General features: G+C 37.7%; 1 long non-coding RNA gene across 1 annotated transcript; it reads left to right on the top strand.

Moving 5' to 3' along the window:
• The first annotated feature begins 1,207 nt into the window (after nucleotides 1-1,207).
• On the top strand, nucleotides 1,208-17,041 carry LOC128139114 (uncharacterized). Its single transcript, XR_008234230.1, has 2 exons — nucleotides 1,208-1,277; nucleotides 16,858-17,041. It is a non-coding gene; the product is annotated as an uncharacterized LOC128139114 (long non-coding RNA).
• The last annotated feature ends 637 nt before the right edge of the window (nucleotides 17,042-17,678 follow it).

The raw sequence follows: 17,678 nt of genomic DNA, 5'->3' as shown, positions 1-17,678 counted from the left end.
TGTGAAGGGATCCTAGCTTATCACAAATTGCCATAAATTCAAAAGTACAATGTGCTGTAGGCAAGTTGAAAGTATCCAATATGTACTCTTCTTTCATTTTTCTGATCATCTCTATTTAGTTCTGTTAGTACTTTCTCAGAACAGAAAGTAGTCCGTTTAGAAATGATTGGATCATCTGTTTTACCCTCAACCAAGTGACATTCATTCACCCATTAATAGTCCCTTTTTTCCTATCCAGATGTCACCAAGAAATAATTTTTTTCTACTTAAAAAACCCCACAAAACCCACAGGATAATGGGAAATCAACAACCGCAATTAAATATTTCATAATGTAAAATGTTATGAATTTTTAATAACATCAGAACTTAAAAAAAAGGGAGGGAAGGAAGAACACTGAAAAAATTGGCAGGCAAGTAAATGACTACAGTCATTTCCTTGGGGAAAACATGTGCTTTCTCAGGTTATAGCTCTACACCAGAGAGTCTAATATAGACCAATAATTTCTACATAGTTACAACTGCAATCAGTTTTCTATTTTGAAGCATATTTTTACTCTCTTCATTCAAGAGATTTTTATTTCTTCAGAACAGTAAAGTTACCTCTCCAGACAAAGTAGACCCACTTCATCCTAGCTCTTTGTAAGGAAATGGAACAAACCTTTTTTTAATTTGAAAAAAATTAAAAACAACTTCCCTAAAAATTGGAAGGGGGTAGCGTGTCTTGCTGTTCTTTAGTTGAAAGAAGAGCTACAGCTGAAGTTTGCTGAGGTGTGCTTTGGAGAGGGATCAGTTTCCCTTCAGTTCTCACCGATGCTTCTCTAAGAGGAAACCAGCTCCCTGTCCGATGCTGTTTTTCCTGTTCTGTCCCAGGTTGTGGTCTAGGTGATGTTTTTCATAGTATCATTAATGGTAATATAATTTAGTTTTTCAGCATATCAAAATGACATAGTTCATTATTGAACCAGGCTGAACTTCGTAACACCAACTCTTACTGCAAGCAGGGTCATTGGCTTTGGGCCCTGGGCTTGTTTTTAGAATAGAAGGGGTAGTCCAGCCTAGTCTGATACTCTTGCCTTCTTGCACTTTCTGCAAGGGTAGTTATTGTGTGCATTGCAATGTTTTGGTTTTTTTTTTTTTTTTTACAGATCATATGCACGCTCATAAGATCACTGTACAATGATGCTGGGGAACTAAACTGCTAGAAGATGGATGTTGTAATTGTATCGGAAGGTGATGAACATGGGATCATTCCTGAGAATCACAGTCATTGTCTAGAGGTGGGTGTTGAAAAAGCTCCATCTCCTGCATGCAGGGTTCTAAAAAATAATAATAAATAAATAAATAATCATAGTGTCAGACAGGGACATTTCACCAGAATGACTCAGTTATCTTTTAGGCACACTGAGCAGTTTGAGTATACCTTGAAGACATGAAATCTACCACAGGAAGTAGGCTTCAGTTTGTTAAGCATGAAGATATCTATCTTTGACCAGCTAGATTTTTTATATAAGGAATGGGAAGGAAGTGTGTGGTGGGTTGACCCTGGCTGGATGCCTGGTGCCCACCAAAGCCATTCTATCACTCCCCCTCCTCAGCTGGACAGGGGAGAGAAAATATAACAAAGGGCTCATGGATTGAGATAAGGACAGGGAGAGATCACTCAACCAATTACTGTCACGGGCAAAACAGACCCAACTTGGGGAAAATTAACTCAATTTATTGCCAATCAACCAGAGTAGGGTAATGAGAAGTAAAACCAAATCTCAAAACACCTTCCCTCCACCCCTCCCTTCTTCCCTGGCACAGCTTCACTCCCGGATTCTCTACCTACCTGCCCCAACGGCACAGGGGGATGGGGAATGGGGGTTGCGGTCAGTTCATCACACATTGTCTCTGCCGCTTCATTCTCTTCAGGGGCAGGACTCATGACACTCTTCCCCTGCTCCAGCGTGGGTTCCCTCCCACGGGAGACAATCCTCCACGAACTACTCCAGCATGGGTCCCTTCCACGGCATGCAGTCCTTCAGGAGCACACTGGTCCAGCGTGGGTCCCCCATGGGGTCACAAGTCCTGCCAGAAAACCTCCTCTGTGGTCTCCTCTCTCCACGCGTCCACAGGTCCTGCCAGGACCCTGCTCCAGCGCAGGCTTCCCACGGGGTGACAGCCTCCTTTGGCCACCCACCTGCTCTGGCGTGGGGTCCTCCACAGCCTGCAGGTGGATATCTGCTCCACCGTGGACCTCCGTGGGCTGCAGGGGGACAGCCTGCCTCACCATGGTCTTCCCCACAGGCTGCAGGGGAATCTCTGCTCTGGTGCCTGGAGCACCTCCTCCCCCTCCTTCGTCACTGACCTGGGGGTCTGCAGGGTTGTTTCTGTTATATGTTCTCATTCTGCTCTCTGGCTGCTGTTTCTGTGTGCCTTGCAACTTTTTTTTCTTCTTAAATATGTTATCCCAGAGGTGCTACCACTATTGCTGATTGGCTTCGCGGGTCTGTCTTAGAGCAGGCTGGTATTGGCTCTGTCAGACATCGGGGAAGCTTCCAGCAGCTTCTCACTGAAGCTGCCCCTGTAACCCCCCCCACTACCAAAACCTTGCCACACAAACCCAATACAAAGAGGTAGGCATCTCAGAAGAGAATACCACAATTCATAATACACAAAACCATTTAAGACCATGAACACTTCCATGCAGCGCTATATACAGAGTGTTGAAAAATCAGAGCAGTCACTGTTGTGAACGTACCATGCTGTTCATACGGACTTTGAGGACAAACCTGTCTGTGCTTGTAGGGTTAAGTCATGTGGCATGTGTACAATGGATCCAATGCATCCACTTATAGGTCCATTGAACATGAAGCTCAATCTGTCATCAAGAAAAGTGCCCAGCTACCTGTAAAAAATGAAAATAAAAAAACACATTCCACATGCTTTTTACAAGAGGTTAAGGAGCTGAACGTAGGACCGTACTATGCAGGATGTCGAGCAACTCTAGCGCTGGCTGATAGGCTCCTGGAGAGCAGACACTGGGCCGTTGTCTGAGGATAGTATTTTTCCAAATTATTTAACAGAACATTTGCCTTTCTATGAGGCTTTCTGATGAAAGTGACTATGTTCTCCTAGAGAATATATATATTCATAAATAGATTAGAAGTTAAACCTTTATCTCGTTGAACATTTCTAAGCTATTACCACTGACTTTGTTTTTGCTAAACAAGGGTTTATTATTTTACAGAGGCAAATATGAACAATTTACATTCTTACAATTTACTGAAGACAGTATATTTGACATGGAAAACAACAATTGTGCTATTAGCATGTAATATAACACAAGGGAAAAAAATCCTGGAGAAATAATAGAGCAGTAGCAAAGATGGTAGCTGGAACCTGGAGGCACGGGGTAACTGGAAGAGAAGATCTAATTCCATATACTGTGGCTTCATTATGTTTGAAACTTGCTACAAAGAATGTAGAAGAACCAGTTAACAGCATATATACTGGTATCAAGGTTTATCTGTTTTAAACTTTCTGTCAATAAGCAAAATTTGTTTTGGAAGTAGCTAGTAAAATACAGAATGCCAAAACAACATTCTGAGTACAGTATTCAATGGCATCACAAGGAGTCATAGAATTGTTGAGAATTGATTACTGTTTCTTCCCCTTTTCTCTTTTCTCTCCTGGACTTGAACTTTTCATCATTATCCTGTTCATGGCTTAATTTTATTTTTGGAAATATGAAATACAAATGATCCTTATGTTATAATCTTTTTATACATATATATCTTTCCTGAAGGCAAGAATGGACACCTTCTTTTTAGACTTTTGTAGTAGTGTTTGTGTATGCGACAAGTAGACTGAGATGTAAAAAAGTTACCCTGTTGATGTTAAAATGTCAGTGTGATCAACTAGTCTCTTCCAAAGTTACGAATCATGACATACAATTAAATTTTCTTAAAATAGTGAAGTACATTATATGTATGTGATATACCTATCTATATAAATAAAATACTTGGATTTACTATTAATTTTTTTTTTATTGTTTTACTTATATCTCATGGGATATTCTTTTAAAATGTTTTAAGACATTTTTTTCATCAGATGAAGTTTGGAAACTGTTTTTCCAATGAAAAATTCAAAAGAAGAAAAAGATATGGAATTTAAGAATAATGCCATATTATCTGACACTCACAGAAAAATTGTACATAGGAATGTCAATTAGATTGCTTTTTTTTCCCATTTTCCCACATTTTGAGCACCAAACAATTTCCTGCCCTAGGCTTTTTAGATCCAGTCATTCTTACCCTTTTTGCAGTCTGGAATTAGCTTCAGGTTTTTGCCTTAGCTGTATTACCTGCTTAAATCTACATTTCTATTGGATTAGACTCCCTTGAAATGCTTTTCTACTTCTATGATACTCCAGTGGGAAATATTCCGAGATTCCATTAGTTTATATATTTTATGCTTCAGCACTTTGCTTCTAGTATTCTGTTCCAGGGTTTGCAAACCTTAACTGTAGTTACCTGTGGTTCCCTCACAGTTTGACTTTCATTGGTTTGTGATATAATTCTGCTTACTCTGTGGAGTATTTTACATAGCATATAGGCTCACTAATACCGGGAACAGAAAATATTTCTCAAAACAACGGTGGCAAGAATGAGTCCACATATACCTAGCCAGTTAAACACTGGTAATAAGAAGACAACTGTGTAAGGATTGTACTTAGTGCTTTTACTCCGAAACTGTAATCCCCCAAATGTTTAATAAAACTACTTAGTGCCATAGTTGTTCGGGTTTGTTTGCAATCCTACCAGAAGGTTGCCTTCCTTACTAAACCGGTGATGTTCCCAGTAGCTGCTGGGTGTCACACTGCTCGTTGCCTGCATATGGCTGCCTGCCTCATCTGGGCATCTTGCTACAGGAGGGAAACTGGACACCTCACCTCAAAGTCTGTAGCAGAGGCAGAATGAAGGGACATGGCTGTGACTACCTGACACCACAGACGCCTCAATAGTAATATTCTCCTGGTGGTATTTTTTTCCATCTTAACCTAAGTCAGTCATGCATAGGAATCAGTCCCGTACACACGACACCCCCAAATCAGGAAGCGTAAAATATTCAGAGGTGGCTGAAACTTTGTATTTTACATAAACATCAATCTGCCTGTGACCTTAGAGGACACTGGTTACAGTTTGGCTGGGTGGCAGGATCTGTATTCAGGAGAAACAGAGCAATTCTGTGGAGGAATTGGAAGCAGTTTTGAAAGTCTTATTCGCTGTAGATGAGATTGTTAAATTCGTTATACAGGAATGAGTAATTTTTAGATAAGTGTATTAGGTCTCCCAAGTGATTTGCATGTATAATCAAATGAAAAGACCTCTGAAATATTGAAACTCCAGATGAGAAAAGTGAAATTCTATTAAGAAAGAAAGAACCTCTGCATTTATAGCACATTCAGAGAACATATGAGAGTATAAATTTAATGCAATGCAGCAATGCTCATCTTACTTTAAAGGTAATTATATAGAAAAAGGGGCATTTAAAATGTATAAGTAGAGGCTTTTTTGCACTCATACAGCATATAATTAACAAAGTTCTTTAAACCTATTCATAAAAGAAAGTAATAAACCACTTGTAAATAATGGCAGTCTCGTATTCTTTACAGTTAAATGTCAATAATCTGAATGTCTTTTTTATACTCAGTTATAAAACTACACTTTTGACATATTAAGTAGAAGCAGGTATTACTAGTATGGCATTTCAATTTTCTAGAGATTTAGACATATTCATATAAAAAAGATGCAAAAGGAAGAACTGTAGCTATAGAAAACTGGAATGCTTGTAAATTAAATCAATACTCTGCCTGCAAAATACAAAACGATAGCAGAAAAGTGAAGTTGCAGAACATTTCACAGCAAAATTAAAAGGTGTAGGTGTTGAGACCTTAAAATACTAAACTGTAGGTGCAGAACAAGAGAATAAGAGAACTACAAAGGAAAGTACCAAAGCTTGTAGTATTGTACAGATCAATTAATAATGATTTGTTTTGCAGCAATTACTGAATCCTCACAAGATTCATCTGAAAAACAAATCCAGCTTTCTTCAATGCTCATGTGTTACACATTCTTGTAGGAGTGAACACTTCTCAGAAATAAGGAGGAAAGGAGAAATAGGGAGAGATTAAAGAAACTATAAAGTAATAAAGGAAAAGAGAATAGAACATAAGTTATTTTGGACTTCTTTTTGGTTTGATTTGACTATTTTTTTCTTTCTCACCTCAGTCTTTGAGAGTCTTTATTGCACAGAAGACCACTGTTCTGGCATATGCCATCTTGAATAGCCACAGTGTAGGATGCTTCCTATATATTCCTCTCTGTTTGACCTTGCCCTTGAACCTGTGGGTACCCAAGTAGGGGTGTACAGCTGGCTATAAGAAAAGAATTACTAGGTGCCAGGTCCTACCACAGCAACAGAGAGCCTGGGCTAGATTGAAGGTTACAGGTCTGGAATAAACTCAGATGAAATTAGTTAGGGTTAAATTTTTTTTCCTCTGATCTGACTGCATATGTCTAAATTTCAATGTTTAGGAACATCTAAGATTTCTTCCATGTTTACTACTGCCCATTGAAAGACATGGCACTTTGCCAGTTTATAGCAAGAAGTGAGAAAAAAATCAATACCTCCCTGAAATTAAGCCATAGTTGCCTTTGCTACAATTCAAAGACTGCACCTTGAGAGCCACAGTTTATGTTGCACCTAACCTTGGATTTTTCAGACTGGTTAGTTTTCCACAAAATAGGCTGAATATGCAAATTCTTATTAGAATAATTCAAAATCCTTTTAAAAACATATTTTGATCGTTTATTAGAAATAGAAATGTGTTGCCTGCATGAAGTAAATGTTTAATGTCAAAGAATATGTTATCATAGGTAAAGTTTTCCAAAGCACTTGTTTCCCTGTTAGAACCACCAAAATGTCTTCCTCATATTTTTAGCTAAAAGGTAATTATGTCTAAACAGTCTTCTATATTCTATTTAAGATTTTGTACAGATAGAAACACGATATTGTATAGCTAGATACATTTATATCTACATATAAATATATATATGTATGTATCTTTGTTTATACACATATATACATACACACACATGCATGCATATTTTTCAGGGTACATTAAAACAAAGTGATTGAAATAGCTAAACAAAAATTTTTGCTATTCACTTTTATTTTATGATGAAAGAAAGCACCTTACAAGAAAGCTTCTTGTATCAATGTTAACAATCACTTTTGAAAGGCAAAGGGCAAATTCCCTTTACTGTTGCAGATTTTCCAAGAGCTGAACCAGAGGTAGATCAGATCAGAATGCCTCTTCTAGGTACTCCTCTCTCTTTCTTGGCTATGAAGGAAGACTAGGTTCACTGAAGCTATGTCCAAACTGTAGGTGGACACTGTGAGATGTCCCAAGATCTTGGTCTTTCACTTATTCAGTTTAGTGCCCTGGCTGGATGTCACCATGTTTCCCTCCTGCCTGCATGCTCATTTTTCCTTTCCAGACAAATCCAGGAGCAAGGGGCACAATGGTGAAGCCTGGGGGACTTCCTGCAGCACAGAGTGCTGGTGCAACCATGTCTGACAGTTCAGACACATCCTAAATTCCTCTTAGGAACCTCGCTTAGAGTCTTAAAATTAGATGGTATCAATTCAGTCTTTAGTTTTCCAACACAGAAATTAAAGTAGTATTTGCTGTTATGTTGGGTTTATACTGGGTTGTTCCAGTTCTTTCCTGTATGCACCTCAAGAGGATCTTCCACATGCATATCCACTCTAAGATAAGTCACTCGCCCCTCTGCCTGTATGTAGCTCAAGTTCACAAGATTGCTCCTTCAGATCACCCAATGTGTCATTGCCTATGCTGAGAAGGGTGGAAAATGAGCAGTCAGGCAGCAACAGTGGACTGGCAAGAAATTTAAGGAAACATTTAACTGAGGTTTCTGAAACTCTAAATTCTGGATCAATATGGAATCGGCACTAGAAAATCCTTCCCTGTGGCAAAATCTGCTGGTACATCTGATTCCTCTTTTTGCTTCATTTCCATGCTGGAATGAAGAAAACTGAAACAAATGAACAAATTTCATTTTGATGCCAAAGTAGCATCACTGCAATGTGGGGAGGATCTGAAAAAGCAGAAGTCTGGTCTATAGTGAGGAGATTCAGACTTCTCCAACACTCAGCTTGATCAGACTTCTGAGCTGAAGTTCCCCTGTGCTTGCTAGTGACAAGAAACTAGATGATAACAAGTCAGGAGAGTGAAGGTGCAAGTGCTACAAGGCTACAAAAAACATGCAAACTAAATACACTTTTTATTAATATCTGAAATTGTAGGTTAAAGAATACCTGTGTGATGAAGTGGTTCCTGTTTTTTGGTCTCAGCTATGTTTTTTTTTAAATTAAAGCTATCAAACATACTTGGAGTTGTTATAATAATTAGTGATCGTGCAACAAAAGTGCATACCTACTTCAAAGATATCACTACTACTTTCTGAATTCAAACATGATGATGTGATATTGGATTATTTAACTGGTAACCCAATGATCATTCCTCTTTTTCTTTCTTCCATTCCAAATAGTAATTTATTCATGGGATGGGAATCTTTGTCTGCGTTTTGAACTCAAACCTTGACACTGTGAAGCAAGCTGCTATGTTGATATTCATGATTTGGGAATTGAAAGTTGTTTGCTTTTTCAATCTCCTAAAATTTGAATTTAATATTTTATTAAATGTACCATAGTCATTCCCTCATTTGTGCAGTGAACAAACATGAAAGAAAAGTGATATAGACAATTTTAGGTCCAAAGGCCGAAGGATGTATGTGCAGAAGTAAAATAGGGAATTAAAAAAAATGTAAGCCATTTAAATCATAGAAAATTCATCAGAAATTTATCTGCTATAAAAGAAATATAACTCTACTTACATTAAGGCTAATTCCCTAGTGTGACTCTGTAAATCTTGTTCTTTTCACTTTACTTGGATGTAAAACTATTTAAGAAAGTAACTTATCACTTCACTGTTGTGCAGTATGACACTGTTTCTACAAAAATCACCATTTCAGTAACTTGTTCCAGGAGAAATCCAATAAGCTAAACATCTTGAGTTACTCATTTTTACCCCTTCACCACTATGACAAGCATTTCTTGAACCTTGTTTAAAAGTTCTTTCTCATCCTTTCAGGGCACCTGGAAGCTTATCAAATCCAGGCTATTTTGAGCTGTCAGTGGGTGGCAGGTAGTAAAATGAGGATTGGATTCTCATGTTTGATGGATTATTGTGATGGTAAGGAAGACCCAGCTAATCACAGCATAACCACTGGCCTGAGCAGATGTGAAAAGGCAAGCGCAGTTTTATCAGTTAAAGTATTAGCAGTGGCAGCATAGAAGTAACAGTGCCATTTATAGAAAGAGTCTTGTTTAAATACAGGAAAGGGACACCAGCAGGATTAAAGAGATGGAGTAAATGCTAGACAGTAAAGGGTAAAATGAAAGAATAGAGCGTACGTATCAGTAAGAAAACTGGGCAGTGGCTTTTAGTGCAAATAACTTCATGGAATGAAGCGAAATCTGAGAAAGGAATGGCAAAATCAGTGATTAGAAGCTGAAGTAAAATTCAATTCAGAAAGGAGAAGATATATTTAACAGGAAGGATGATTCATGCAAATTGTTGCAGGGAGTCGTCTAATTACAAAAGTAATTACCTCAATGCAAATGTACCTTTGTTGGGCTGTGAGGTATGAAAGAACACATCAAGTGACCTATTGGTCTTTTTTGACCTTAAACTCTACTGATGTATTACAAAATATAATAGACATCTTTGCTGTTCTTTTCAAGTCCCTTATCTGAGAGTTCATGGGAGGCTGTTAAAATATGGAATAGATTCTTATTCTAGTTATTTTTGCAAAAGTTTCAGGAAGGAAAAAGTTCTGCCCATAGATATGATAGTTCATCTTCAGGCCTCAGAACTGGTGCTCTGCCAAGATCAAAAGAACAGGCGCTACTGCTTGCTGCTGTTTCAGATTGCAAACTCAGGGAGACATCGATAGTTTTTCTTACCTTTAGGTGAAGAATAAGGAAGAGATACCTATATAAAGTACAATAAAATAATATAGATGCTGATTTAATACTGATAATACTAATACATGTAATTAAACTAACTGAAGCTATTAGAGAAATCAGTCAGAAGTGTGTCTGATCAGTCAGAAGTGGAAGTGTGACAGAAGATATGCCCTCACAGGAGATACACAAGAGTTCTTATAAGAACAGTGGATAAGACAGCAATTGTGAAAAGGATACCTGGTTATTGTTTGAAAAATAACAGGCTTATTTTTACAAGATCTGAAATGAAGGATTAAGTCTAGTATAAAAGTTCATATCTTAGAAAAGAAGGCTGAAGCAGGCAGTGTTTTTTGGGGGAAGGGATGCTGTTGTAGAAGCACGCCAAGAAAGAAGGAAACTGTCTTTCCTTAACAGTTGTAGGCAGAATTTGTACCAGAGCCATGATACTAAGGCTGAATCACTAGAGGATGTGTTTAAAACAGCTTGGTCTATTCAAGTTTTAGAAGAGCTGATGAACTGCAGTTTCAGTAGGGAGAAAAGAAGGAAAAAAAAAGAAGAAAAGCAAAACTATAGCAAGGCTGGGGCAAGAGACCCATATGCTGACTTTCTGAGTAGCCGTTTCTGTGATAGTAAAGGTAAGAAGCTTTTCCCACTTATTTTTTGCTACTCTTTCATTACATGTGCATGTGGAAAGAAGGCAGAATGGTATTAAACTGACATCCTGCCCCAACTGCCAGAATGTCTTGTTATGACTTCAAAGTCTAGATTCACACAGCAGAAGGCACTGTCTGCTTTACTCACTTGCACACTAGTAAGGGCTCTCATACAGCCTGTGGGAAACCTGGGCTCAAATCCCTCTTCTGCTGTTGGAAGACTAGAAAATATAAGTCTTTTTCATTTCATTGGTAAGAAGAAACTCAATTGCCAGACTGTAGGGTATTTTGAAATTGAGAACTTCTCAGTCTCTTCTGTTAGTTCTTTTTCATTTCACATGTCATACTTAAATGTTCCTCGAGTTAGAACAAAAATAGCTATCTAGTGCCTTGAACACCTGCTTGGAAGATGGAGAACCTGAGTTTTTTGGTCCTGTTTGACTTAATGATAGACACAAACAGGGTCTGTGTCAACTTGCTCTCACTCCTCTGTGTGTGAGCCATGGTGCTGCTCTCACCAGGGCTGTTGCTCAAGGCAGCACCACTGATGTTCCCAAAGGAGGAACTTGCTGATGACACACAAGGGTGAAACCTCTTGATGGGATTCAAACTGCAGCTCTGGCCAAGGGCAATTGCTGGTAAAGTTTCTTTTGCCCATGTGGATCACACTTTGGACTTTGGTTTGCAGGTGCCAGCTCTGCTCACTAGCTTCCCGTCTCTTACATGTCTATCTTGTCCATTCTTTTTCCAGTCTGACTCATAATCTCTATATTTGACTGGACTTTTTTTGTGTTAAATGCCATCTTCTTTTGATCCTGCCTATGTTATTCTGTCTTCCTCAGAATCACCTGGCTTTGTTTCTGTGATTGCTATTTGCAGTACAAGTCTCCAGGAAAGCAGCAGGCTCTAAAATTCCTATTACTATTTTTGATATATAAATCCCACATGTTGATGGAAAGATCCAGGGGTAATTGCAAAGACAGTATCTCTAAGCTATTGAGGTCTGTTTTACATGTTTTTCTTTGAAGTAGTTATCAATTCCTAGGACGTAAAAAAGTTTATTACAAAAATTTTGAACAGACTATACCATTCTAATAAACTATTCCTGTTTCATCTTTCGTTTTATGCAGATATCAAATTGCAGATCTTTGTCAGAAATGAGTTATCTCAGCAGGGTGCAGAACAATAATTATTCATGCCAGGACTGCGGTGATAGACGTTACTCATAACGACTCAAATTAATCACAAGGCATATGATTGATGATGAGTACATCAGATTGTGTGGTGTGGACGCATGAGGACTGTGGATATTGTTAAACATGTCTTTGATCCAAAATCAGAGATGATTTTTTTGAGAGAGCTCAAATCATCTGGTTATTTTATTTAGTCATTAATATGGATCCACATAGCAAATAAAGGCAATCAAAGGCACTTCAGTTGCCACTGGCAACTTTAAAATCTCTGAAAGAAGAGGCTATAAACATTATTGCTTCACCATAGAATATTGTCAGCGAAACATGCCAGGCATGCCAACATAACATCATACACTTAAGACCCATATATGGGTCTTAAGGTTTTATGAGTGGTGTCTCAAGTAAAGAGAAATGTAAAAAAAAAAACCAAACCACTTTAGTATTATTTTGATCAGGTAGAAGAAGAATTTGACTTTTCCACTTTTGGGGATTTTGTTTCCTTAATTTCATGCTGTTTGTTAGATAATAACGAAGGATCAGATTGGTGCCTAGGTTTATGTGTCCTTACTGAAGCACTAAGTCTCCACATGGCCTCCATAGATTTTGAGTTTGCCACAGGATGGAGAATAAAGGCTTTTCTCTTAGAACTCCTTTCTTTCTCATGTCCTCTGCACACATGAGGAGGGTGTGAAAGTAGTCTTGGCTCTCGCCCCTCAACATAGCAGCGAGCTGAGCTGAGCTTGGCAGGGGTGGTAAACAGTCTATACTATAGAGCATTTGCAGGTTACTTTCTTTCTGGAGCAAGTAGGCAGCTGAGGCTGAGAAAGGGGTTGGAACTCTCTGAGTCACAATTTCTTCCTCAGCTTGCTCTGGAGGTGCTGTAACTACTTGCTGTCCCAGACACGGGCAATTGAACACAGGCTCAATTTGGCCCTCAATAAAGAAGAAATCATGAGTCTGAGAAAAATTGTTCTATTTCATGAACCAATTTTCTCATAAGAAGACACAGCACATCTACAGAATTTCTGCAAACAGCATAGAAGACAGATGTATATTATCTGTGATGAGAGGAAATGGCTGAATTGCTTATTGGGAAAAAATTAGTTTCCTTGATGACTCATTATTTCAAAAATTGCCTGTCAAGTTAATAAGCAGACTTTATTATTATTATCGTTTATTATTTCTATTACAGTAGCACTCAGGGGCTGCAGTCAAAAACTGGGGTCTCACTGTGCTAAGCACCATGTACAAATAAAATCTTCTGATGGTCTCTGCCCCAAGAAGCTTACTGTTTTGAATCCCGGGATTGCAAAAATTTGGCCATATTTTTTATTTCAAGTCTCTGGGTAAGTATTTTAAAATAACTTCTAGTCCTGCTAATCAATAGTTTTCTGCAAATAAACTGTTGACAAATTAGCCTTTTTTTTTTCCTAAAGCAATTTTTTTATAGTAGAGGAAATATATTGAAATGGTAAAACCATTCAAAAGAATCCAAATTTGTGTTTGTCCTTAGCAGACAGTGGCATAAGAAAATACATGATGAATCTGATTAAGAAGCTTGGACAACTAGTAAAAGTACTGACTGTTGTCGATTTGACTAGTTCCAAATCTTTAAGAGATGCTTAAGTGGATAGATTCTAAAATAATCATTTTAGGTTGACAGAACATGTATGGTCAATATACATATACATAAGATACCACTTGCCAAGTAATAAGTTCCTTAACAATAAATTTTTTTAGCACAATTGCATTAAAAATGTAGCATTAAATGAAGCCATTCAGTACTGGGACCAGTAGAAAAATGATTTACCAACTATTAGATCTAGGAAACAAAAAAAGAATATAAGTTCTTAAAAAGCTGATATTTTAATAGATGCTGAATAATAAGCAATCATTAGGTACTGTGTCATGATGCCTTTACAGCTTTGCCTGTATTTTTAGTAGTAACTATATTTCCATAACTCCCACCTCCATATCTTGTCCATTATTTTTTCTTACTTAATTTGGCAACTCTAATTGACGATAATTTCAGAGTCACTGTATCTTCTTAAAGTAATTCATATCACATTCACCTAGCAGTATGAGCTGCCCACTCCTTGTATTTCAATTGAGGTTTTCAAAGAGAACATTTTGTTAGGAGTGTATTCACCACTTAATTTAGTGTGCTCAAAAATCATCTTGATAGTCTATAAAAATAATGGTACACCAACTTCAAAACAGTCTATTGGCAGAAGTGGAACCACATGCCTCAGGCCTGAATTTGACATTGTCTTTTGATATTAGTCTAATTTATATATATTTGATATTGGGTAGTTTATTTCTCAAAAATGTAGATTTCAAAATCACAGAGGCAGAAGTTATTCAGTATTTTTTCCTGGAACATAAAAGTGTGAGGTTTTTAAAGCAAAGGTTAAAAGTTGCTTTTACATCTATGTTATATTCCTTCGTAGTACATTACCAAAGCTTCGCTTGTGGTATTTCCTAAGTGCAAATGAGGAAAAACTCCAAAGACTGGTGATTTAGACTTTTTTAGACTTTAAGTGAACTTTTCATTAATATTCCAACTCTAGAGTATCATTTTCTCTTGGTCTTTCCTGAAGGCTATTGCTCCTTCCAGTCAATTACACTGTATTTTTTTTCAGTTGGTTTTTCTTAATGAAGTGTAGTGTATTTACAAAATTAACTGCCCTGTCCCACAAAATTTATTGCAATACAACACGGTGGGCATCATCAACCTGCCCAATGTAATGCAACAGATTTCAGGTAAAGGTGAGAATGGAACCTCACAACTTTTTAAGCATTTCATCCCAGCATCTTAAATGCATGAACATTGTCTTCAGTGTATCTTTTTTATTAGTAGAGCAATGAAAATGCTCATGAATCAGTTCAGGTCCATAGTGTTGCTTCAGCATAGCATTGCTCCAGTGTGCATTAGCTGCAAATTTTGTTGTTAAAACATCGAGGTATAGTGAGTGGCCTTATTCCTTGATGTCTGAGGGGCAAACATATCATTTTGATATATGTTTTAGAGAATTATTTTCCAGTATTTTTTCCAGTAAATGTATCCCCCCTCCCAAGTATTACTGACTATCTTTCTATCTGTACTTCTCAATTAGTTTTGAAGAATGTCATTGTGTACCCTGAGTCTGGGAAGTGAAATAATCAGGTAATATTCAGAATCACTGGGCCATGTAATCTGATTATGAATGTTTACCTTGTGATTCAACTGTAGAGGAGAATCAAAGCAGTGGGAAGGACACATGGAGTGAAATTCCAAAATGAGCTCTCAGAAGTTTATCCTCCTGAAATGAATATTCCTAACTGCAAACCACATTTGCAGTAACTGAGATATTAAAAATAACAACCCTTTTGTGCTTTACAGTAAAGCTTCTACCCTTTAACTTAATAGATCAGGTAGTAATTCTTCTACCCTTACTTGATATCATCTGCTCAAGCTTGCTCAAAGCTATCATATTAGATGTGAGGCTACCACAGGAGAATGAATCAAAGAATTTTGAAAGAAATTTGTTGGTTAAATCTTTTGGGCAGGTGGGTACTGGTGATGCAATAGGTTCTTTGAAGCACTGAGATTGCCTGATGCTGTACAGCAGTAGCAGAAGAATGTTAGATTAATGGATGCCTTGTTTGTGCTCACAGTGGCTCCGTAAGAGAAAGACTAGGGATAAATTGGAAAAGAATTAAAAATGGGGGTTCAGAGACAATGAGAAACAGAAAGCAATCTAAGGATCTCAGAAAAGCCATAGGGTACGTAAGGATTGGGTTGAGATGAAGAGTCTGAGAAGAATATGGAATTCTGGTGAAACAAAGCATCTTCAGAGTTATGAGCTTCTAAAGTTCTTCTGAAGATTAACCTGAATTCATGACAAGTAGTATATCTGTTGGGAGGTCATTTCAGATCCTAAAAATACCTTGAAATGAGCAGATCTTTTTAATGAAAAATTGTGGGCATATGAGTAATACCAAGAACACTAGACTGAGGAGAAACTGTTAGGGTTTATAGGCTACTAGTTCCCGTATCTACTGATATCAGTGATGATTCAGTCACCCTCTTACACAAACACAGTTTACGAGGTTCTATTTTTGTCCACAGAACCTGATGGTGTTCTTATAGGGTGGCTATGATTCAAGAGAGTATGCATCTCCCCATCAGCAAGTGAAGGCAAAGTGGGTGGGAGAGAGGAGGGAAGGGAAGGGGAAGAGCCATCATTCATTCCTGAATTCACTGAGTATCACACAGGGCAAGAAAGAAGCAAGAAGGAATCGTGGTTCTGTGATGTGAGTGCAAACCCAGTATCTTCTGGGTCTGTTCCTGGCATGCTGCATGATACACTAAGATTTGCCAAATTTACCAGTCTGAACCTACCCCACTCCTACCCCCAAACTTACAATATCTATACCAGGGATATATACTCCACTGAGTGCCCCAGCTACAGTTCCTGGCTAGTTAAATGGTCCAAAAGTGCCAGGGAAGCTGGGTGTTACCTGAAATTTCACATGTAGTAGAACAAAATATTCATAAAATGTGCAGCATTTGTTGTGACCCGTGCATAACTGGTTCAGGTTGCACTGCAATTCCTCATGAGAAACACCATGTTGATCAAGCCTAGATGCCTGGCAAGTCTAAATACAGTTCATCTTTCTGTGGTTATTGCAAAAAAGTCTTACAGCCATTTCTTTCTATTAAAGCCATGATGACTGACAAATGCTCTGTTTGCTCCAAGATTCCTCCTTGGGAAGAGATAGTGCAGCTGAATACAGCTCAGCCTTCTTTTGTTTGGAATCCCTTCATGCTTTTCTCCTCTGCTGTCTGATTTCTTAATGCTTGCAAATATTGTTCTCTCATGGAGGCCTCATTAATAGTAATTTTTTCTTTTCTTTATTTTCTGCAGGTGCATACCAGCTCAGAAAGAGTGGTTTCCAATGGGAGGTAACCTTTGCCCTTCAGTAGTCTAAGGTTTCCATTGCTGACTTATTTTCTTCACCAATCACTACTTTTCCTTTCCATGTCTTCCATGAACTGTCTTGATTGCTATTTGATATAACATGTTAGAATATGCTGAACCTCACATTTGATTAAGTGATGCCGTTGTAAATTATTACCTTTTAAAAATTGTTAAAGGTGTAAATGCAGAACCACAAAGATTACAAAAAATCAAGGGAACTGTCTTACAGAATAGGTATTGTCATAAAATTTGTTGGACAAGTCTGAATTTTTGGTTTAATTGGGGTCTGAATTTTTTGGGTTATTTTATAGTTGCATCAGTAAAAGGAAGTCATTGGGATAGAAAGGCTGGATCACCCAAGGGAAGTGTGGATGCCTGGACATGTAACCAAAATTTTGAATAGACATTTCAATGAAAAAAATATTAGTATGTCATGTATATCTAGCCTTAGGTAAAAGCAAAATAGGTGGAAAAGCAAAATTGCCAGTCTTTTAAAAGTGTGACTAAATATGAGAATGTCTGATTTTCACTAATCATGTGGTAATAAAATAACCTAAAAACCCCACGTGCATTTACCAGAAATGCTAAGACACTGTTAACACTTTATAAACAGCTGACTGATCTGTCTTGATGGTCTCATAAGAAGCCTAAATATTCTATTTTTCCATTATTAGATCTCCTACCTAGGTATCTCTGCAGTTAGTTATATGCCTAGGTTTTATGACCACATTTGCTCATTGGGAAATATTGGGGTTTTAATTATCTTT

This window comes from Harpia harpyja, chromosome 3 (assembly GCF_026419915.1).
Source record: "Harpia harpyja isolate bHarHar1 chromosome 3, bHarHar1 primary haplotype, whole genome shotgun sequence".
Classification (NCBI taxonomy): Eukaryota; Metazoa; Chordata; class Aves; order Accipitriformes; family Accipitridae; genus Harpia; species Harpia harpyja.
This window is presented reverse-complemented; position numbering and strand designations above follow the sequence as displayed.